The sequence below is a fragment of the Taudactylus pleione genome, unplaced genomic scaffold (assembly GCF_031769625.1).
Source record: "Taudactylus pleione unplaced genomic scaffold, aTauple2 ptg000026l, whole genome shotgun sequence".
NCBI lineage: Eukaryota > Metazoa > Chordata > Amphibia > Anura > Myobatrachidae > Taudactylus > Taudactylus pleione.
The window spans coordinates 43,122,064-43,145,438 of NW_028284428.1; the positions used below are offsets into that span (position 1 = coordinate 43,122,064).

The following is a 23,375-nucleotide window of genomic DNA, read 5'->3' on the forward strand; positions in this document are numbered from 1 at the left end:
AATTATCATGCATACGACGTCCTGGGACCGCACATACCTGCTCCTCACCAATCACCTGACTAATAACCACTCTCATACGACATGCTATCAGCTTTGCAAACAACTTATAATCGGAGTTCAATAGTGTAATAGGCCTCCAATTTGCCAAACACCGCCTATCACCTTTTTTAAGAATTAAAACAACCACACCTTCTTTCATAGAATCATTCATCCGGCCATTCACAAAAATATAACGCATGACTTCAACCAAATCAACTTTCACAACATCCCACATACTCATATAAAATTCAACAGGCAAACCATCCTTACCAGGAGATTTATTCCTCCCCATGCTCTTCAATACATCTTTCACCTCATCCTCAGACATATCATTCAATAATAAACCACAATCACCCATATTGACTTTTTCACTAACAGCACTCAGCACCTCACTCTGCATATCTCCATCACCCACCTTCCATTCATACAATTTCTTATAAAATTTCTCAACCTCAAACATAACATCTTCCGCACCCACTTCCATACCACTATCATCCAATACCACATCCATATCCTTAGACCCTCCACATATCTTTTTGAAAAAAAACCTGCTACATCTTTCATGCTTCTCCATATGTTCAACTTTCACACTATATATAATCTGTCTACCCCTCTCCTCCAACATCTTATTCACCTCAAACCTCACTGCCTTAATATCATCTGCAACCTCTTGCCCCATTTCTCCCATCATTGCCTATAGAAATGATCCCTGAAAACACAATGTAAAGAAATCAACACATGCATTTCCCAAGTACATTTAAGTGCATCTAATTTTGACAAAAGCTCTGTTTTAGAGAACAAACAAGTAATCTATTATTGATTTTAAAGAAAGTAAACAACCACTCTGAATGAGCTCTCTTCCACCACTTCTTCTAGTTGAAGAAGAAGCACAGTCATCAAAAGCAAACAACATCTGTATGAAACAGAGTTGCCAACTGCCTTCATGCTGAGAAGAAAGCCCTAAAACTCATCATGGTGGTTGGTGAGTTTGGACACTTTCAAACACATTTCTCCCATCATTTTTTTTTTTTTTTTTTTTGAAACCGTTCAGGTGTAAGATAACTTCTCCATTCCCAAAAGGGATACAGCCACTGTTTGAAGTATCTAACAACTCATCATTAGGTTCCATCCACCAAAAGAAAAATTCCAATTACTGTACATCATTTTAACTTACCAGAAAAAAAGACAAAAAAACAAAGACATGGGCCCTCATTCAGAGCCGTACGCTCTGAGCAGAGCGCACGCTCTGAATGAGGGCCGGGCTCCATTTTCATGGAGCGTCCTCCTGGACGCTCGTATAGCTGTGGGTCACCACCCACAGGCTATACGAGCGTGCTTTGTGATGGCCGCGATGGTCGAGACCATCGCGACCATCGAAATTGCGAGCCGGAGCCTGCGGTTGAGGTTTTCAACCGCAAGCTCCAGAGTGATTTTGGCTCTATCAGAGCCAAAATCACTCCCACTGACATCACTAGTGATGTCAGTGGGCCGGCTTCTGACGGGAGGCGTTCCCATGGGAACGCCCCTGTCAGGGAGGCACGCCCCCGGCACGCCCACCAAAGGGGGCGTGCTGTCAATCAACATTGACAGCACGCCCCCTTTGATCGGACACAACGAGCGAAGGACTTTCCTTCGCTCGTCGCGTCTGGCGCATGCGCACGACGGAGCTCCCTCCATCGTGCGCATGCTCAGTGCATAACATCGACCCACTTGCGAGCGGACAGCCGCTCGCGAGTGGGTCTGAATCAGGCCCATAGATCCTTTTCACAGAACTTATCAAAAACAAAAACACAACCCCTTAAACAAATAAACGTACTACAAAAAAACCATCCCTAAACCACTAGCACTCCTCCCACCCCAGCTATCCTAAACGAACAATTTCTTTCCATTTCCTATGTTTCCACAACCCCTCTGCATCCTCCCCCCCACCAGCATGCTTATCCCACATATAACATGTGTAAAGTTTCCCCAGTATCATATGAATACATTCCCTTGCATCAATATCATCTCGTCTAAACACATAAATATTCCTAACATCCCACAAAACTTCCGAAACACATACCATAATTAGCCACAGCAACCTTTCATTCACACTACCACATGCACCCAGCCCAAACATAGCCACCTTCCATGACATCACCTGAATCCCAGACAACTCTTTTATCAAACCACCCAAATCCTTCCACACACGCTGTGCATATGAACAATTCCAAAACAAATGGATCACACTCTCAAAACCTCTACACCCTTCCCGTGGACACTCTTCTGACAAAACCAAATGTCTTTTCAACAGCACTTGTCTCACAGACAACACACCATGAAGCTTCATCCATACCACCTCCCTCTGTCTATTATTCAAACCACTCACATTAATCATCTTCCATGTTCTCACACTATCTGTGGAAGTCAAACCATCAATAAGACAAACCTCCTCACGCCCCTTCAACATTTTAATAACATTCTTCCTTTCTCTGAAGTCCTTCACACTCACCCCTAATAAATCAAATTTCCTCACAAACACTTCAATCACACTATACCAATTACACACTCTAAACGCCATTGGCACTGCATTTTCCCTGACACGCCACTTCAAGCCACACATCATCCAACCAGCCATATATTTCATCATATAAGCAGCCTTACTATCAATCTCCATCAATCTCAAAACTTGAGCAATATAATTCAACCCAAAATACACTTCTAAATTTGGAAACCTCATACCTCCATTCTGCCACTCTTTCATCACATGTTCACGTTTCAGACGCTACATCTTACATCCCAAAAAGAAAAGAAACAGCATTCTATTAGTCTTCCTCACACCCCGGGAACCTGGCGGAAACACATTTGCAATATGCAATAACATAGGTAACACCACTGCTTTAATAATTAGAACCTTCCCAAACATAGTCAATTTTCTTAAATTCCAAAAGTTAAGCTTTTTAGCCACTTTCCTCCCTACTTCATCCCAACTTTCCTTACCATTCAGACACTCATCAAAAATAACCCCTAACACCTTTATCCCACCTGACACACACTCCATCTGACTATCCCTCACACTACTGTCCCCAAACCCTTTCACTTTGGACTTGTCCCAATTAACCTTAAAGGCAGATGCCCCACAAAACAACTGTATTAATAATTTTGCTCTGTCCAAAGTAACCTTACTTCCACCCACAACAACCACATCATCCATATAAGCTAGTGTTTTCACACATCTCCCATTACTTCCAGGCACCAAAAAACCTCTAACAACCTTATCCCTACGCAACATACATAACAAAGGCTCAAGCACACAAATGAACATAATAGGTTACAAAGGACAACCCTGACGTACCCCAGACTCAATACTAACATGCTCACTCAAATACCCATTCACCAACAATCTACTACAAGCACCTGCATACAAACATCTAATCTTATTCACAAACTCCCCAGGAAAACCCATCCGCACCAGAACATTAAACATAAATACATGAGACACTCTATCATATGCTTTTTCGAAATCAAGCGCCATCACATACATCTTCTGCTTTCTTACTAGACAATCACCTATCATATCACGCAACAACATTAAATTATCATGCATACGACGTCCTGGGACCGCACATACCTGCTCCTCACCAATCACCTGACTAATAACCACTCTCATACGACATGCTATCAGCTTTGCAAACAACTTATAATCGGAGTTCAATAGTGTAATAGGCCTCCAATTTGCCAAACACCGCCTATCACCTTTTTTAAGAATTAAAACAACCACACCTTCTTTCATAGAATCATTCATCCGGCCATTCACAAAAATATAACGCATGACTTCAACCAAATCAACTTTCACAACATCCCACATACTCATATAAAATTCAACAGGCAAACCATCCTTACCAGGAGATTTATTCCTCCCCATGCTCTTCAATACATCTTTCACCTCATCCTCAGACATATCATTCAATAATAAACCACAATCACCCATATTGACTTTTTCACTAACAGCACTCAGCACCTCACTCTGCATATCTCCATCACCCACCTTCCATTCATACAATTTCTTATAAAATTTCTCAACCTCAAACATAACATCTTCCGCACCCACTTCCATACCACTATCATCCAATACCACATCCATATACTTAGACCCTCCACATATCTTTTTGAAAAAAAACCTGCTACATCTTTCATGCTTCTCCATATGTTCAACTTTCACACTATATATAATCTGTCTACCCCTCTCCTCCAACATCTTATTCACCTCAAACCTCACTGCCTTAATATCATCTGCAACCTCTTGCCCCATTTCTCCCATCATTGCCTATAGAAATGATCCCTGAAAACACAATGTAAAGAAATCAACACATGCATTTCCCAAGTACATTTAAGTGCATCTAATTTTGACAAAAGCTCTGTTTTAGAGAACAAACAAGTAATCTATTATTGATTTTAAAGAAAGTAAACAACCACTCTGAATGAGCTCTCTTCCACCACTTCTTCTAGTTGAAGAAGAAGCACAGTCATCAAAAGCAAACAACATCTGTATGAAACAGAGTTGCCAACTGCCTTCATGCTGAGAAGAAAGCCCTAAAACTCATCATGGTGGTTGGTGAGTTTGGACACTTTCAAACACATTTCTCCCATCATTGCCTATAGAAATGATCCCTGAAAGTATAGTCTTAACAATTCTTTTGATGATGATTTAGCTGGACCACATGAATTACTCTTTTAAGTAATGGTTACTTTTTTGTCCCATTCATGGAACTGGATAAAGGTTTTGTCAACAATACTACTTTTCCAATTACCTGAACTTCTAGACAAATCTCATGAGTCGAATATAAATATAACATGGGTTTCTCTGCAAACTGAGATTTTTAAAACAATATTGGTCAAAGGATTGACATTTTTACAGGCATTATGTTTTGTGGCCCAAAATACAATTGAATATATTGAAGATTTAGCATTGAAACAGTTGATGCACTATTATTTCAATCTAAAATCTAATTGTAAATTAAATCTATCCTTTCTAAGATTGCAAAAAAAATTAAGCAGTTGCTTGTAAATGTAAAGCTTGAATAACATGAATTTTAGCTTTGCAAAACACTCTATGCACAGTAAAACAATAAACTACAATAAGATAATTCTATGTTAAAACCCTTATTTCTATAACACTTTAGCCCTCATAAAACTATATAATTCTTAAAAAAATAAAAGATTATTTTTAGACATATATTTGGTCTTTAATGGAGAGCATTCTAAAAACACAATGTAAGGAAATCAACACATGCATTTCCCAAGTACATTTAAGTGCACCTAATTTTGACAAAAGCTCTGTTTTAGAGAACAAACAAGTAATCTATTATTGATATTAAAGAAAGTAATCAACCACTCTGAATGAGCTCTCTTCCACCACTTCTTCTAGTTGAAGAAGAGACACAGTCATCAAAAGCAAACAACATCTGTATGAAACAGAGTTGCCAACTGCCTTCATGCTGAGAAGAAAGCCCTAAAACTCAGCATGGTGGTTGGTGAGTTGGACACTTTCAAACACATTTCTCCCATCATTGCCTATAGAAATGATTCCTGAAAGTATAGTCTTAACAATTCTTTTGATGATGATTTAGCTGGACCACATGAATTACTCTATTAAGTAATGGTGACTTTTTTGTCCCATTCATGGAACTGGATAAAGATTTTGTCAACAATAGTACTTTTCCAATTACCTGATCTTCTAGACAAATCTCATGAGTCGAATATAAATATGACATGGGTTTCTCTGCAAACTGAGATTTTTAAAACAGTATTGGTCAAAGGATTGACATTTTTACAGGCATTATGTTTTGTGGCCAAAAATACAATTGAATATATTGAAGATTTAGCATTGAAACACTTGATGCACTATTATTTCAATCTAAAATCTAATTGTAAATTAAATCTATCCTTTCTAAGATTGCAAAAAAAATTAAGCAGTGGCTTGTAAATGTAAAGCTTGAATAACATGAATTTTAGCTTTGCAAAACACTCTATGCACAGTAAAACAATAAACTACAATAAGATAATTCTATGTTAAAACCCTTATTTCTATAACACTTTAGCCCTCATAAAACTATATAATTCTTCAAAAAATAAAAGATTATTTTTAGACATATATTTGGTCTTTAATGGAGAGCATTCTAAAAACACAATGTAAGGAAATCAACCCATGCATTTCCCAAGTACATTTAAGTGCACCTAATTTTGACAAAAGCTCTGTTTTAGAGAACAAACAAGTAATCTATTATTGATATTAAAGAAAGTAATCAACCACTCTGAATGAGCTCTCTTCCACCACTTCTTCTAGTTGAAGAAGAGGCACAGTCATCAAAAGCAAACAACATCTGTATGAAACAGAGTTGCCAACTGCCTTCATGCTGAGAAGAAAGCCCTAAAACTCATCATGGTGGTTGGTGAGTTTGAACACTTTCAAACACATTTCTCCCATCATTGCCTATAAAATGATTCCTGAAAGTATAGTCTTAACAATTCTTTTGATGATGATTTAGCTGGACCACATGAATTACTCTATTAAGTAATGGTGACTTTTTTGTCCCATTCATGGAACTGGATAAAGATTTTGTCAACAATAGTACTTTTCCAATTACCTGATCTTCTAGAAAAATCTCATGAGTCGAATATAAATATGACATGGGTTTCTCTGCAAACTGAGATTTTTAAAACAGTATTGGTCAAAGGATTGACATTTTTACAGGCATTATGTTTTGTGGCCAAAAATACAATTGAATATATTGAAGATTTAGCATTGAAACACTTGATGCACTATTATTTCAATCTAAAATCTAATTGTAAATTAAATCTATCCTTTCTAAGATTGCAAAAAAATTAAGCAGTTGCTTGTAAATGTAAAGCTTGAATAACATGAATTTTAGCTTTGCAAAACACTCTATGCACAGTAAAACAATATACTACAATAAGATAATTCTATGTTAAAACCCTTATTTCTATAACACTTTAGCCCTCATAAAACTATATAATTCTTAAAAAAATAAAAGATTATTTTTAGACATATATTTGGTCTTTAATGGAGAGCATTCTAAAAACACAATGTAAGAAAATCAACACATGCATTTCCCAAGTACATTTAAGTGCACCTAATTTTGACAAAAGCTCTGTTTTAGAGAACAAACAAGTAATCTATTATTGATTTTAAAGAAAGCAATCAACCACTCTGAATGAGCTCTCTTCCACCACTTCTTCTAGTTGAAGAAGAGGCACAGTCATCAAAAGCAAACAACATCTGTATGAAACAGAGTTGCCAACTGCCTTCATGCTGAGAAGAAAGCCCTAAAACTCATCACGGTGGTTGGTGAGTTTGGACACTTTCAAACACATTTCTCCCATCATTTTTTTTTTTTTTTTTTGAAACCGTTCAGGTGTAAGATAACTTCTCCATTCCCAAAAGGGATACAGCCACTGTTTGAAGTATCTAACAACTCATCATTAGGTTTCATCCACCAAAAGAAAAATTCCAATTACTGTACATCATATTAACTTACCAGAAAAAAAACAACAAACAAAGACATAGATCCTTTCCACAAAACTTATCAATAACAAAAACACCAATATGTACTATCACTGAAATAACACCACCCCTTAAACAGATTATAAACATACTACAAAAAAAATCATCCCTAAAACACTAGCACTCCTCCCACCCCAGCTAACTTAAACAAACAATTTCTTTCCATTTCCTATGTTTCCACAACCCCTCTGCATCCTCCTCCCCACCAGCATGCTTATCCCACATATAACATGTGTAAAGTTTCCCCAGTATCATATGAATACATTCCCTTGCATCAATATCATCTCGTCTAAACACATAAATATTCCTAACATCCCACAAAACTTCCGAAACACATACCATAATTAGCCACAGCAACCTTTCATTCACACTACCACACGCACCCAGCCCAAACATAGCCACCTTCCATGACATCACCTGAATCCCAGACAACTCTTTTATCAAACCACCCAAATCCTTCCACACACGCTGTGCATATGAACAATTCCAAAACAAATGGATCACACTCTCAAAACCTCTACACCCTTCCCGTGGACACTCTTCTGACAAAACCAAATGTCTTTTCAACAGCACTTGTCTCACAGACAACACACCATGAAGCTTCATCCATACCACCTCCCTCTGTCTATTATTCAAACCACTCACATTAATCATCTTCCATGTTCTCACACTATCTGTGGAAGTCAAACCATCAATAAGACAAACCTCCTCACGCCCCTTCAACATTTTAATAACATTCTTCCTTTCTCTGAAGTCCTTCACACTCACCCCTAATAAATCAAATTTCCTCACAAACACTTCAATCACACTATACCAATTACACACTCTAAACGCCATTGGCACTGCATTTTCCCTGACACGCCACTTCAAGCCACACATCATCCAACCAGCCATATATTTCATCATATAAGCAGCCTTACTATCAATCTCCATCAATCTCAAAACTTGAGCAATATAATTCAACCCAAAATACACTTCTAAATTTGGAAACCTCATACCTCCATTCTGCCACTCTTTCATCACATGTTCACGTTTCAGACGCTCCATCTTACATCCCCAAAAGAAAAGAAACAGCATTCTATTAATCTTCCTCACACCCCGGGAACCTGGCGGAAACACATTTGCAATATGCAATAACATAGGTAACACCACTGCTTTAATAATTAGAACCTTCCCAAACATAGTCAATTTTCTTAAATTCCAAAAGTTAAGCTTTTTAGCCACTTTCCTCCCTACTTCATCCCAACTTTCCTTACCATTCAGACACTCATCAAAAATAACCCCTAACACCTTTATCCCACCTGACACACACTCCATCTGACTATCCCTCACACTACTGTCCCCAAACCCTTTCACTTTGGACTTGTCCCAAATAACCTTAAAGGCAGATGCCCCACAAAACAACTGTATTAATAATTTTGCTCTGTCCAAAGTAACCTTACTTCCACCCACAACAACCACATCATCCATATAAGCTAGTGTTTTCACACATCTCCCATTACTTCCAGGCACCAAAAAACCTCTAACAACCTTATCCCTACGCAACATACATAACAAAGGCTCAAGCACACAAATGAACATAATAGGTTACAAAGGACAACCCTGACGTACCCCAGACTCAATACTAACATGCTCACTCAAATACCCATTCACCAACAATCTACTACAAGCACCTGCATACAAACATCTAATCTTATTCACAAACTCCCCAGGAAAACCCATCCGCACCAGAACATTAAACATAAATACATGAGACACTCTATCATATGCTTTTTCAAAATCAAGCGCCATCACATACATCTTCTGCTTTCTTACTAGACAATCACCTATCATATCACGCAACAACATTAAATTATCATGCATACGACGTCCTGGGACCGCACATACCTGCTCCTCACCAATCACCTGACTAATAACCACTCTCATACGACATGCTATCAGCTTTGCAAACAACTTATAATCGGAGTTCAATAGTGTAATAGGCCTCCAATTTGCCAAACACCGCCTATCACCTTTTTTAAGAATTAAAACAACCACACCTTCTTTCATAGAATCATTCATCCGGCCATTCACAAAAATATAACGCATGACTTCAACCAAATCAACTTTCACAACATCCCACATACTCATATAAAATTCAACAGGCAAACCATCCTTACCAGGAGATTTATTCCTCCCCATGCTCTTCAATACATCTTTCACCTCATCCTCAGACATATCATTCAATAATAAATCACAATCACCCATATTGACTTTTTCACTAACAGCACTCAGCACCTCACTCTGCATATCTCCATCACCCACCTTCCATTCATACAATTTCTTATAAAATTTCTCAACCTCAAACATAACATCTTCCGCACCCACTTCCATACCACTATCATCCAATACCACATCCATATACTTAGACCCTCCACATATCTTTTTGAAAAAAAACCTGCTACATCTTTCATGCTTCTCCATATGTTCAACTTTCACACTATATATAATCTGTCTACCCCTCTCCTCCAACATCTTATTCACCTCAAACCTCACTGCCTTAATATCATCTGCAACCTTTTGCACCATTTCTCCCATCATTGCCTATAGAAATGATCCCTGAAAACACAATGTAAAGAAATCAACACATGCATTTCCCAAGTACATTTAAGTGCATCTAATTTTGACAAAAGCTCTGTTTTAGAGAACAAACAAGTAATCTATTATTGATTTTAAAGAAAGTAAACAACCACTCTGAATGAGCTCTCTTCCACCACTTCTTCTAGTTGAAGAAGAAGCACAGTCATCAAAAGCAAACAACATCTGTATGAAACAGAGTTGCCAACTGCCTTCATGCTGAGAAGAAAGCCCTAAAACTCATCATGGTGGTTGGTGAGTTTGGACACTTTCAAACACATTTCTCCCATCATTGCCTATAGAAATGATCCCTGAAAGTATAGTCTTAACAATTCTTTTGATGATGATTTAGCTGGACCACATGAATTACTCTTTTAAGTAATGGTTACTTTTTTGTCCCATTCATGGAACTGGATAAAGGTTTTGTCAACAATACTACTTTTCCAATTACCTGAACTTCTAGACAAATCTCATGAGTCGAATATAAATATAACATGGGTTTCTCTGCAAACTGAGATTTTTAAAACAGTATTGGTCTGGTCAAAGGATTGACATTTTTACAGGCATTATGTTTTGTGGCCCAAAATACAATTGAATATATTGAAGATTTAGCATTGAAACACTTGATGCACTATTATTTCAATCTAAAATCTAATTGTAAATTAAATCTATCCTTTCTAAGATTGCAAAAAAAAATAAGCAGTGGCTTGTAAACGTAAAGCTTGAATAACATGAATTTTAGCTTTGCAAAACACTCTATGCACAGTAAAACAATATACTACAATAAGATAATTCTATGTTAAAACCCTTATTTCTATACACTTTAGCCCTCATAAACCTATATAATTCTTCAAAAAATAAAAGATTATTTTTAGACAGATATTTGTTCTTTACTGGAGAGCATTCTAAAAACACAATATAAGAAAATCAACAAATGCATTTCCCAACTACATTTAAGTGCATCTAATTTTGACAAAAGCTCTGTTTTAGAGAACAAACAAGTAATCTATTATTGATTTTAAAGAAAGGAATCAACCACTCTGAATGAGCTTTCTTCCACCACTTCTTCTAGTTGAAGAAGAGGCACAGTCATCAAAAGCAAACAACATCTGTATGAAACAGAGTTGCCAACTGCCTTCACGCTTAGAAGAAAGCCCTAAATCTCATCATGGTGGTTGGTGAGTTTGGACACTTTCAAACACATTTCTCCCATCATTGCCTATAGAAATGATCCCTAAAAGTATAGTCTTAACAATTCTTTTGATGATGATTTAGCTGGACCACATGAATTACTCTTTTAAGTAATGGTGACTTTTTTGTCCCATTCATGGAACTGGATAAATATTTTGTCAACAATAGTACTTTTCCAATTACCTGATCTTCTAGACAAATCTCATGAGTCGAATATAAATATGACATGGGTTTCCCTGCAAACTGAGATTTTTAAAACAGTATTGGTCAAAGGATTGACATTTTTACAGGCATTATGTTTTGTGGCCAAAAATACAATTCAATATATTGAAGATTTAGCATTGAAACACTTGATGCACTATTATTTCAATCTAAGATCTAATTGTAAATTAAATCTATCCTTGCTAAGATTGCAAAAAAAAATAAGCAGTGGCTTGTAAACGTAAAGCTTGAATAACATGAATTTTAGCTTTGCAAAACACACTATGCAAAGTAAAAAAATATACTACAATAAGATAATTCTATGTTAAAACCCTTATTTGTATAACACTTTAGCCCTCATAAACCTATATAATTCTTCAAAAAATAAAAGATTATTTTTAGACAGATATTTGTTCTTTACTGGAGAGCATTCTAAAAACACAATGTAAGGAAATCAACACATGCATTTCCCAAGTACATTTAAGTGCATCTAATTTTGACAAAAGCTCTGTTTTAGAGAACAAACAAGTAATCTATTATTGATTTTAAAGAAAGTAAACAACCACTCTGAATGAGCTCTCTTCCGCCACTTCTTCTAGTTGAAGAAGAGGCACAGTCATCAAAAGCAAACAACATCTGTATGAAACAGAGTTGCCAACTGCCTTCATGCTGAGAAGAAAGCCCTAAAACTCATCATGGTGGTTGGTGAGTTTGGACACTTTCAAACACATTTCTCCCATCATTTTTTTTTTTTTTTTTTTTTTGAAACCGTTCAGGTGTAAGATAACTTCTCCATTCCCAAAAGGGATACAGCCACTGTTTGAAGTATCTAACAACTCATCATTAGGTTCCATCCACCAAAAGAAAAATTCCAATTACTGTACATCATTTTAACTTACCAGAAAAAAAGACAAAAAAAAACAAAGACATAGATCCTTTTTACAGAACTTATCAAAAACAAAAACACAACCCCTTAAACAAATTATAAACATACTACAAAAAAATCATCCCTAAAACACTAGCACTCCTCCCACCCCAGCTAACTTAAACGAACAATTTCTTTCCATTTCCTATGTTTCCACAACCCCTCTGCATCCTCCCCCCCACCAGCATGCTTATCCCACATATAACATGTGTAAAGTTTCCCCAGTATCATATGAATACATTCCCTTGCATCAATATCATCTCGTCTAAACACATAAATATTCCTAACATCCCACAAAACTTCCGAAACACATACCATAATTAGCCACAGCAACCTTTCATTCACACTACCACACGCACCCAGCCCAAACATAGCCACCTTCCATGACATCACCTGAATCCCAGACAACTCTTTTATCAAACCACCCAAATCCTTCCACACACGCTGTGCATATGAACAATTCCAAAACAAATGGATCACACTCTCAAAACCTCTACACCCTTCCCGTGGACACTCTTCTGACAAAACCAAATGTCTTTTCAACAGCACTTGTCTCACAGACAACACACCATGAAGCTTCATCCATACCACCTCCCTCTGTCTATTATTCAAACCACTCACATTAATCATCTTCCATGTTCTCACACTATCTGTGGAAGTCAAACCATCAATAAGACAAACCTCCTCACGCCCCTTCAACATTTTAATAACATTCTTCCTTTCTCTGAAGTCCTTCACACTCACCCCTAATAAATCAAATTTCCTCACAAACACTTCAATCACACTATACCAATTACACACTCTAAACGCCATTGGCACTGCATTTTCCCTGACACGCCACTTCAAGCCACACATCATCCAACCAGCCATATATTTCATCATATAAGCAGCCTTACTATCAATCTCCATCAATCTCAAAACTTGAGCAATATAATTCAACCCAAAATACACTTCTAAATTTGGAAACCTCATACCTCCATTCTGCCACTCTTTCATCACATGTTCACGTTTCAGACGCTCCATCTTACATCCCCAAAAGAAAAGAAACAGCATTCTATTAATCTTCCTCACACCCCGGGAACCTGGCGGAAACACATTTGCAATATGCAATAACATAGGTAACACCACTGCTTTAATAATTAGAACCTTCCCAAACATAGTCAATTTTCTTAAATTCCAAAAGTTAAGCTTTTTAGCCACTTTCCTCCCTACTTCATCCCAACTTTCCTTACCATTCAGACACTCATCAAAAATAACCCCTAACACCTTTATCCCACCTGACACACACTCCATCTGACTATCCCTCACACTACTGTCCCCAAACCCTTTCACTTTGGACTTGTCCCAATTAACCTTAAAGGCAGATGCCCCACAAAACAACTGTATTAATAATTTTGCTCTGTCCAAAGTAACCTTACTTCCACCCACAACAACCACATCATCCATATAAGCTAGTGTTTTCACACATCTCCCATTACTTCCAGGCACCAAAAAACCTCTAACAACCTTATCCCTACGCAACATACATAACAAAGGCTCAAGCACACAAATGAACATAATAGGAGACAAAGGACAACCCTGACGTACCCCAGACTCAATACTAACATGCTCACTCAAATACCCATTCACCAACAATCTACTACAAGCACCTGCATACAAACATCTAATCTTATTCACAAACTCCCCAGGAAAACCCATCCGCACCAGAACATTAAACATAAATACATGAGACACTCTATCATATGCTTTTTCGAAATCAAGCGCCATCACATACATCTTCTGCTTTCTTACTAGACAATCACCTATCATATCACGCAACAACATTAAATTATCATGCATACGACGTCCTGGGACCGCACATACCTGCTCCTCACCAATCACCTGACTAATAACCACTCTCATACGACATGCTATCAGCTTTGCAAACAACTTATAATCGGAGTTCAATAGTGTAATAGGCCTCCAATTTGCCAAACACCGCCTATCACCTTTTTTAAGAATTAAAACAACCACACCTTCTTTCATAGAATCATTCATCCGGCCATTCACAAAAATATAACGCATGACTTCAACCAAATCAACTTTCACAACATCCCACATACTCATATAAAATTCAACAGGCAAACCATCCTTACCAGGAGATTTATTCCTCCCCATGCTCTTCAATACATCTTTCACCTCATCCTCAGACATATCATTCAATAATAAATCACAATCACCCATATTGACTTTTTCACTAACAGCACTCAGCACCTCACTCTGCATATCTCCATCACCCACCTTCCATTCATACAATTTCTTATAAAATTTCTCAACCTCAAACATAACATCTTCCGCACCCACTTCCATACCACTATCATCCAATACCACATCCATATCCTTAGACCCTCCACATATCTTTTTGAAAAAAAACCTGCTACATCTTTCATCCTTCTCCATATCTTCAACTTTCACACTATAAATAATCTGTCTACCCCTCTCCTCCAACATCTTATTCACCTCAAACTTCACTGCCTTAATATCATCTGCAACCTCTTGTCCCATTTCTCCCATCATTGCCTATAGAAATGATCCCTGAAAACACAATGTAAAGAAATCAACACATGCATTTCCCAAGTACATTTAAGTGCATCTAATTTTGACAAAAGCTCTGTTTTAGAGAACAAACAAGTAATCTATTATTGATTTTAAAGAAAGTAAACAACCACTCTGAATGAGCTTTCTTCCACCACTTCTTCTAGTTGAAGAAGAGGCACAGTCATCAAAAGCAAACAACATCTGTATGAAACAGAGTTGCCAACTGCCTTCATGCTGAGAAGAAAGCCCTAACACTCATCATGGTGGTTGGTGAGTTTGGACACTTTCAAACACATTTTTCCCATCATTGCCTATAGAAATGAACCCTGAAAGTATAGTCTTAATAATTCTTTTGATGATGATTTAGCTGGACCACATGAATTACTCTTTTAAGTAATGGTGACTTTTTTGTCCCATTCATGGAACTGGATAAAGATTTTGTCAACAACAGTTCTTTTCCAATTACCTGATCTTCTAGACAAATCTCATGAGTCGAATATAAATATGACATGGGTTTCTCTGCAAACTGAGATTTTTAAAACAGTGTTGGTCAAAGGATTGACATTTTTACAGGCATTATGTTTTGTGGCCCAAAATACAATTGAATATATTGAAGATTTAGCATTGAAACACTTGATGCACTATTATTTCAATCTAAAATCTAATTGTAAATTAAATCTATCCTTTCTAAGATTGCAAAAAAAATTAAGCAGTGGCTTGTAAATGTAAAGCTTGAATAACATGAATTTTAGCTTTGCAAAACACTCTATGCACAGTAAAACAATATACTACAATAAGATAATTCTATTTTAAAACCCTTATTTCTATAACACTTTAGCCCTCATAAAACTATATAATTCTTCAAAAAATAAAAGATTATTTTTAGACATATATTTGTTCTTTAATGGAGAGCATTCTAAAAACACAATGTAAGGAAATCAACACATGCATTTTCCAAGTACTTTTAAGTGCATCTAATTTTGACAAAAGCTCTGTTTTAGAGAACAAACAAGTAACCTATTATTGATTTTAAAGAAAGTAATCAACCACTCTGAATGAGCTCTCTTCCACCACTTCTTCTAGTTGAAGAAGAGACACAGTCATCAAAAGCAAACAACATCTGTATGAAACAGAGTTGCCAACTTCCTTCATGCTGAAAAGAAAGCACTAAAACTCATCATGGTGGTTGGTGAGTTTGGACACTTTCAAACACATTTCTCCCATCATTGCCTATAAAAATGATCCCTGAAAGTATAGTCTTAACAATTCTTTTGATGATGATTTAGCTGGACCACATGAATTACTCTTTTAAGTAATGGTGACTTTTTTGTCCCATTCATGGAACTGGATAAAGATTTTGTCAACAATAGTACTTTTCCAATTACCTGATCTTCTAGACAAATCTCATGAGTCGAATATAAATATGACATGGGTTTCTCTGCAAACTGAGATTTTTAAAACAGTATTGGTCAAAGGATTGACATTTTTACAGGCATTATATTTTGTGGCCCAAAATACAATTGAATATATTGAAGATTTAGCATTGAAACACTTGATGCACTATTATTTCAATCTAAAATCTAATTGTAAATTAAATTTAGCCTTTCTAAGATTGCAAAAAAAAATTAAGCAGTGGCTTGTAAACGTAAAGCTTGAATAACATGAATTTAAGATTAGCAAAACACTCTATGCACAGTAAAACAATATACTACAATAAGATAATTCTATGTTAAAACCCTTATTTGTATAACACTTTAGCCCTCATAAAACTATATAATTCTTAAAAAAATAAAAGATTATTTTTAGACAGATATTTGTTCTTTAATGGAGTGCATTCTAAAAACACAATGTAAGGAAATCAACACATGCATTTCCCAAGTACATTTAAGTGCATCTAATTTTGACAAAAGCTCTGTTTTAGAGAACAAACAAGTAATCTATTATTGATTTTAAAGAAAGGAATCAACCACTCTGAATGAGCTCTCTTCCACCACTTCTTTTAGTTGAAGAAGAGGCACAGTCATCAAAAGCAAACAACATCTGTATGAAACAGAGTTGCTAACTGCCTTCATGCAGAGAAGAAAGCCCTAAAACTCATCATGGTGGTTGGTGAGTTTGAACACTTTCAAACACATTTTTCACAACATTGCCTATAGAAATGATCCCTGAAAGAATAGTCTTAACAATTCTTTTAATGATGATTTAGCTGGACCACATGAATTACTCTTTTAAGTAATGGTGACTTTTTTGTCCCATTCATGGAACTGGATAAAGGTTTTGTCAACAATAGTACTTTTCCTATTACCTGAACTTCTAGACAAATCTCATGAGTCGAATATAAATATAACATGGGTTTCTCTGCAAACTGAGATTTTTAAAACAGTGTTGGTCAAAGGATTGACATTTTTACAGGCATTATGTTTTGTGGCCCAAAATACAATTGAATATATTGAAGATTTAGCATTGAAACACTTGATGCACTATTATTTCAATCTAAAATCTAATTGTAAATTAAATCTATCCTTTCTAAGATTGCAAAAAAAATTAAGCAGTGGCTTGTAAATGTAAAGCTTGAATAACATGAATTTTAGCTTTGCAAAACACTCTATGCACAGTAAAACAATATACTACAATAAGATAATTCTATGTTAAAACCCTTATTTCTATAACACTTTAGCCCTCATAAAACTATATAATTCTTAAAAAAATAAAAGATTATTTTTAGACATATATTTGTTCTTTAATGGAGAGCATTCTAAAAACACAATGTAAGGAAATCAACACATGCATTTTCCAAGTACATTTAAGTGCATCTAATTTTGACAAAAGCTCTGTTTTAGAGAACAAACAAGTAACCTATTATTGATTTTAAAGAAAGTAATCAACCACTCTGAATGAGCTCTCTTCCACCACTTCTTCTAGTTGAAGAAGAGACACAGTCATCAAAAGCAAACAACATCTGTATGAAACAGAGTTGCCAACTTCCTTCATGCTGAAAAGAAAGCCCTAAAACTCATCATGGTGGTTGGTGAGTTTGGACACTTTCAAACACATTTCTCCCATCATTGCCTATAGAAATGATCCCTGAAAGTATAGTCTTAACAATTCTTTTGATGATGATTTAGCTGGACCACATGAATTACTCTATTAAGTAATGGTGACTTTTTTGTCCCATTCATGGAACTGGATAAAGATTTTGTCAACAATAGTACTTTTCCAATTACCTGATCTTCTAGACAAATCTCATGAGTCGAATATAAATATGACATGGGTTTCTCTGCAAACTGAGATTTTTAAAACAGTATTGGTCAAAGGATTGACATTTTTACAGGCATTATATTTTGTGGCCCAAAATACAATTGAATATATTGAAGATTTAGCATTGAAACACTTGATGCACTATTATTTCAATCTAAAATCTAATTGTAAATTAAATTTAGCCTTTCTAAGATTGCAAAAAAAAATTAAGCAGTGGCTTGTAAACGTAAAGCTTGAATAACATGAATTTTAGCTTTGCAAAACACTCTATGCACAGTAAAACAATATACTACAATAAGATAATTCTATGTTAAAACCCTTATTTGTATAACACTTTAGCCCTCATAAAACTATATAATTCTTAAAAAAATAAAAGATTATTTTTAGACAGATATTTGTTCTTTAATGGAGTGCATTCTAAAAACACAATGTAAGGAAATCAACACATGCATTTCCCAAGTACATTTAAGTGCATCTAATTTTGACAAAAGCTCTGTTTTAGAGAACAAACAAGTAATCTATTATTGATTTTAAAGAAAGGAATCAACCACTCTGAATGAGCTCTCTTCCACCACTTCTTTTAGTTGAAGAAGAGGCACAGTCATCAAAAGCAAACAACATCTGTATGAAACAGAGTTGCTAACTGCCTTCATGCTGAGAAGAAAGCCCTAAAACTCATCATGGTGGTTGGTGAGTTTGGACACTTTCAAACACATTTTTCCCAACATTTTTTTTTTTTTTTTTTTTTTTTTGAAACCGTTCAGGTGTAAGATAACTTCTCCATTCCCAAAAGGGATACAGCCACTGTTTGAAGTATCTAACAACTCATCATTAGGTTTCATCCACCAAAAGAAAAATTCCAATTACTGTACATCATATTAACTTACCAGAAAAAAAAAAACAACAAACAAAGACATAGATCCTTTCCACAAAACTTATCAATAACAAAAACACCAATATGTACTATCACTGAAATAACACCACCCCTTAAACAGATTATAAACATACTACAAAAAAAATCATCCCTAAAACACTAGCACTCCTCCCACCCCAGCTAACTTAAACAAACAATTTCTTTCCATTTCCTATGTTTCCACAACCCCTCTGCATCCTCCTCCCCACCAGCATGCTTATCCCACATATAACATGTGTAAAGTTTCCCCAGTATCATATGAATACATTCCCTTGCATCAATATCATCTCGTCTAAACACATAAATATTCCTAACATCCCACAAAACTTCCGAAACACATACCATAATTAGCCACAGCAACCTTTCATTCACACTACCACACGCACCCAGCCCAAACATAGCCACCTTCCATGACATCACCTGAATCCCAGACAACTCTTTTATCAAACCACCCAAATCCTTCCACACACGCTGTGCATATGAACAATTCCAAAACAAATGGATCACACTCTCAAAACCTCTACACCCTTCCCGTGGACACTCTTCTGACAAAACCAAATGTCTTTTCAACAGCACTTGTCTCACAGACAACACACCATGAAGCTTCATCCATACCACCTCCCTCTGTCTATTATTCAAACCACTCACATTAATCATCTTCCATGTTCTCACACTATCTGTGGAAGTCAAACCATCAATAAGACAAACCTCCTCACGCCCCTTCAACATTTTAATAACATTCTTCCTTTCTCTGAAGTCCTTCACACTCACCCCTAATAAATCAAATTTCCTCACAAACACTTCAATCACACTATACCAATTACACACTCTAAACGCCATTGGCACTGCATTTTCCCTGACACGCCACTTCAAGCCACACATCATCCAACCAGCCATATATTTCATCATATAAGCAGCCTTACTATCAATCTCCATCAATCTCAAAACTTGAGCAATATAATTCAACCCAAAATACACTTCTAAATTTGGAAACCTCATACCTCCATTCTGCCACTCTTTCATCACATGTTCACGTTTCAGACGCTCCATCTTACATCCCCAAAAGAAAAGAAACAGCATTCTATTAATCTTCCTCACACCCCGGGAACCTGGCGGAAACACATTTGCAATATGCAATAACATAGGTAACACCACTGCTTTAATAATTAGAACCTTCCCAAACATAGTCAATTTTCTTAAATTCCAAAAGTTAAGCTTTTTAGCCACTTTCCTCCCTACTTCATCCCAACTTTCCTTACCATTCAGACACTCATCAAAAATAACCCCTAACACCTTTATCCCACCTGACACACACTCCATCTGACTATCCCTCACACTACTGTCCCCAAACCCTTTCACTTTGGACTTGTCCCAAATAACCTTAAAGGCAGATGCCCCACAAAACAACTGTATTAATAATTTTGCTCTGTCCAAAGTAACCTTACTTCCACCCACAACAACCACATCATCCATATAAGCTAGTGTTTTCACACATCTCCCATTACTTCCAGGCACCAAAAAACCTCTAACAACCTTATCCCTACGCAACATACATAACAAAGGCTCAAGCACACAAATGAACATAATAGGTTACAAAGGACAACCCTGACGTACCCCAGACTCAATACTAACATGCTCACTCAAATACCCATTCACCAACAATCTACTACAAGCACCTGCATACAAACATCTAATCTTATTCACAAACTCCCCAGGAAAACCCATCCGCACCAGAACATTAAACATAAATACATGAGACACTCTATCATATGCTTTTTCAAAATCAAGCGCCATCACATACATCTTCTGCTTTCTTACTAGACAATCACCTATCATATCACGCAACAACATTAAATTATCATGCATACGACGTCCTGGGACCGCACATACCTGCTCCTCACCAATCACCTGACTAATAACCACTCTCATACGACATGCTATCAGCTTTGCAAACAACTTATAATCGGAGTTCAATAGTGTAATAGGCCTCCAATTTGCCAAACACCGCCTATCACCTTTTTTAAGAATTAAAACAACCACACCTTCTTTCATAGAATCATTCATCCGGCCATTCACAAAAATATAACGCATGACTTCAACCAAATCAACTTTCACAACATCCCACATACTCATATAAAATTCAACAGGCAAACCATCCTTACCAGGAGATTTATTCCTCCCCATGCTCTTCAATACATCTTTCACCTCATCCTCAGACATATCATTCAATAATAAATCACAATCACCCATATTGACTTTTTCACTAACAGCACTCAACACCTCACTCTGCATATCTCCATCACCCACCTTCCATTCATACAATTTCTTATAAAATTTCTCAACCTCAAACATAACATCTTCCGCACCCACTTCCATACCACTATCATCCAATACCACATCCATATACTTAGACCCTCCACATATCTTTTTGAAAAAAAACCTGCTACATCTTTCATGCTTCTCCATATGTTCAACTTTCACACTATATATAATCTGTCTACCCCTCTCCTCCAACATCTTATTCACCTCAAACCTCACTGCCTTAATATCATCTGCAACCTTTTGCACCATTTCTCCCATCATTGCCTATAGAAATGATCCCTGAAAACACAATGTAAAGAAATCAACACATGCATTTCCCAAGTACATTTAAGTGCATCTAATTTTGACAAAAGCTCTGTTTTAGAGAACAAACAAGTAATCTATTATTGATTTTAAAGAAAGTAAACAACCACTCTGAATGAGCTCTCTTCCACCACTTCTTCTAGTTGAAGAAGAAGCACAGTCATCAAAAGCAAACAACATCTGTATGAAACAGAGTTGCCAACTGCCTTCATGCTGAGAAGAAAGCCCTAAAACTCATCATGGTGGTTGGTGAGTTTGGACACTTTCAAACACATTTCTCCCATCATTGCCTATAGAAATGATCCCTGAAAGTATAGTCTTAACAATTCTTTTGATGATGATTTAGCTGGACCACATGAATTACTCTTTTAAGTAATGGTTACTTTTTTGTCCCATTCATGGAACTGGATAAAGGTTTTGTCAACAATACTACTTTTCCAATTACCTGAACTTCTAGACAAATCTCATGAGTCGAATATAAATATAACATGGGTTTCTCTGCAAACTGAGATTTTTAAAACAGTATTGGTCTGGTCAAAGGATTGACATTTTTACAGGCATTATGTTTTGTGGCCCAAAATACAATTGAATATATTGAAGATTTAGCATTGAAACACTTGATGCACTATTATTTCAATCTAAAATCTAATTGTAAATTAAATCTATCCTTTCTAAGATTGCAAAAAAAAATAAGCAGTGGCTTGTAAACGTAAAGCTTGAATAACATGAATTTTAGCTTTGCAAAACACTCTATGCACAGTAAAACAATATACTACAATAAGATAATTCTATGTTAAAACCCTTATTTCTATACACTTTAGCCCTCATAAACCTATATAATTCTTCAAAAAATAAAAGATTATTTTTAGACAGATATTTGTTCTTTACTGGAGAGCATTCTAAAAACACAATATAAGAAAATCAACAAATGCATTTCCCAACTACATTTAAGTGCATCTAATTTTGACAAAAGCTCTGTTTTAGAGAACAAACAAGTAATCTATTATTGATTTTAAAGAAAGGAATCAACCACTCTGAATGAGCTTTCTTCCACCACTTCTTCTAGTTGAAGAAGAGGCACAGTCATCAAAAGCAAACAACATCTGTATGAAACAGAGTTGCCAACTGCCTTCACGCTTAGAAGAAAGCCCTAAATCTCATCATGGTGGTTGGTGAGTTTGGACACTTTCAAACACATTTCTCCCATCATTGCCTATAGAAATGATCCCTAAAAGTATAGTCTTAACAATTCTTTTGATGATGATTTAGCTGGACCACATGAATTACTCTTTTAAGTAATGGTGACTTTTTTGTCCCATTCATGGAACTGGATAAATATTTTGTCAACAATAGTACTTTTCCAATTACCTGATCTTCTAGACAAATCTCATGAGTCGAATATAAATATGACATGGGTTTCCCTGCAAACTGAGATTTTTAAAACAGTATTGGTCAAAGGATTGACA

At 36.2% G+C, this 23,375-nt stretch overlaps 14 non-coding genes and 1 pseudogene across 14 annotated transcripts; all 15 read right to left on the reverse strand.

Moving 5' to 3' along the window:
- Window positions 1-877: 877 nt before the first annotated feature.
- Window positions 878-1,101, reverse strand: LOC148539586 (small nucleolar RNA U3). The gene has a single exon (XR_015871077.1). It is a non-coding gene; the product is annotated as a small nucleolar RNA U3 (small nucleolar RNA).
- Window positions 1,102-4,489: 3,388 nt separating this feature from the next.
- LOC148539587 (small nucleolar RNA U3) lies at window positions 4,490-4,705 on the reverse strand. Its single transcript, XR_015870761.1, has one exon. It is a non-coding gene; the product is annotated as a small nucleolar RNA U3 (small nucleolar RNA).
- A 703-nt stretch (window positions 4,706-5,408) lies between these two features.
- Window positions 5,409-5,623, reverse strand: LOC148539588 (small nucleolar RNA U3). The gene has a single exon (XR_015871007.1). It is a non-coding gene; the product is annotated as a small nucleolar RNA U3 (small nucleolar RNA).
- A 703-nt stretch (window positions 5,624-6,326) lies between these two features.
- On the reverse strand, window positions 6,327-6,541 carry LOC148539589 (small nucleolar RNA U3). Its single transcript, XR_015871034.1, has one exon. It is a non-coding gene; the product is annotated as a small nucleolar RNA U3 (small nucleolar RNA).
- A 702-nt stretch (window positions 6,542-7,243) lies between these two features.
- On the reverse strand, window positions 7,244-7,465 carry LOC148539590 (small nucleolar RNA U3). The gene has a single exon (XR_015871081.1). It is a non-coding gene; the product is annotated as a small nucleolar RNA U3 (small nucleolar RNA).
- A 2,865-nt stretch (window positions 7,466-10,330) lies between these two features.
- On the reverse strand, window positions 10,331-10,546 carry LOC148539591 (small nucleolar RNA U3). Its single transcript, XR_015870763.1, has one exon. It is a non-coding gene; the product is annotated as a small nucleolar RNA U3 (small nucleolar RNA).
- Window positions 10,547-11,253: 707 nt separating this feature from the next.
- LOC148539592 (small nucleolar RNA U3) lies at window positions 11,254-11,469 on the reverse strand. Its single transcript, XR_015870537.1, has one exon. It is a non-coding gene; the product is annotated as a small nucleolar RNA U3 (small nucleolar RNA).
- Window positions 11,470-12,172: 703 nt separating this feature from the next.
- Window positions 12,173-12,398, reverse strand: LOC148539593 (small nucleolar RNA U3; annotated as a pseudogene).
- A 2,841-nt stretch (window positions 12,399-15,239) lies between these two features.
- LOC148539594 (small nucleolar RNA U3) lies at window positions 15,240-15,455 on the reverse strand. Its single transcript, XR_015870942.1, has one exon. It is a non-coding gene; the product is annotated as a small nucleolar RNA U3 (small nucleolar RNA).
- A 703-nt stretch (window positions 15,456-16,158) lies between these two features.
- LOC148539595 (small nucleolar RNA U3) lies at window positions 16,159-16,374 on the reverse strand. The gene has a single exon (XR_015871036.1). It is a non-coding gene; the product is annotated as a small nucleolar RNA U3 (small nucleolar RNA).
- Window positions 16,375-17,078: 704 nt separating this feature from the next.
- On the reverse strand, window positions 17,079-17,294 carry LOC148539596 (small nucleolar RNA U3). Its single transcript, XR_015870961.1, has one exon. It is a non-coding gene; the product is annotated as a small nucleolar RNA U3 (small nucleolar RNA).
- A 703-nt stretch (window positions 17,295-17,997) lies between these two features.
- Window positions 17,998-18,213, reverse strand: LOC148539597 (small nucleolar RNA U3). The gene has a single exon (XR_015870934.1). It is a non-coding gene; the product is annotated as a small nucleolar RNA U3 (small nucleolar RNA).
- Window positions 18,214-18,917: 704 nt separating this feature from the next.
- LOC148539598 (small nucleolar RNA U3) lies at window positions 18,918-19,125 on the reverse strand. The gene has a single exon (XR_015871086.1). It is a non-coding gene; the product is annotated as a small nucleolar RNA U3 (small nucleolar RNA).
- A 2,889-nt stretch (window positions 19,126-22,014) lies between these two features.
- Window positions 22,015-22,230, reverse strand: LOC148539599 (small nucleolar RNA U3). The gene has a single exon (XR_015870765.1). It is a non-coding gene; the product is annotated as a small nucleolar RNA U3 (small nucleolar RNA).
- Window positions 22,231-22,937: 707 nt separating this feature from the next.
- Window positions 22,938-23,153, reverse strand: LOC148539600 (small nucleolar RNA U3). The gene has a single exon (XR_015870539.1). It is a non-coding gene; the product is annotated as a small nucleolar RNA U3 (small nucleolar RNA).
- Window positions 23,154-23,375: the final 222 nt, after the last annotated feature.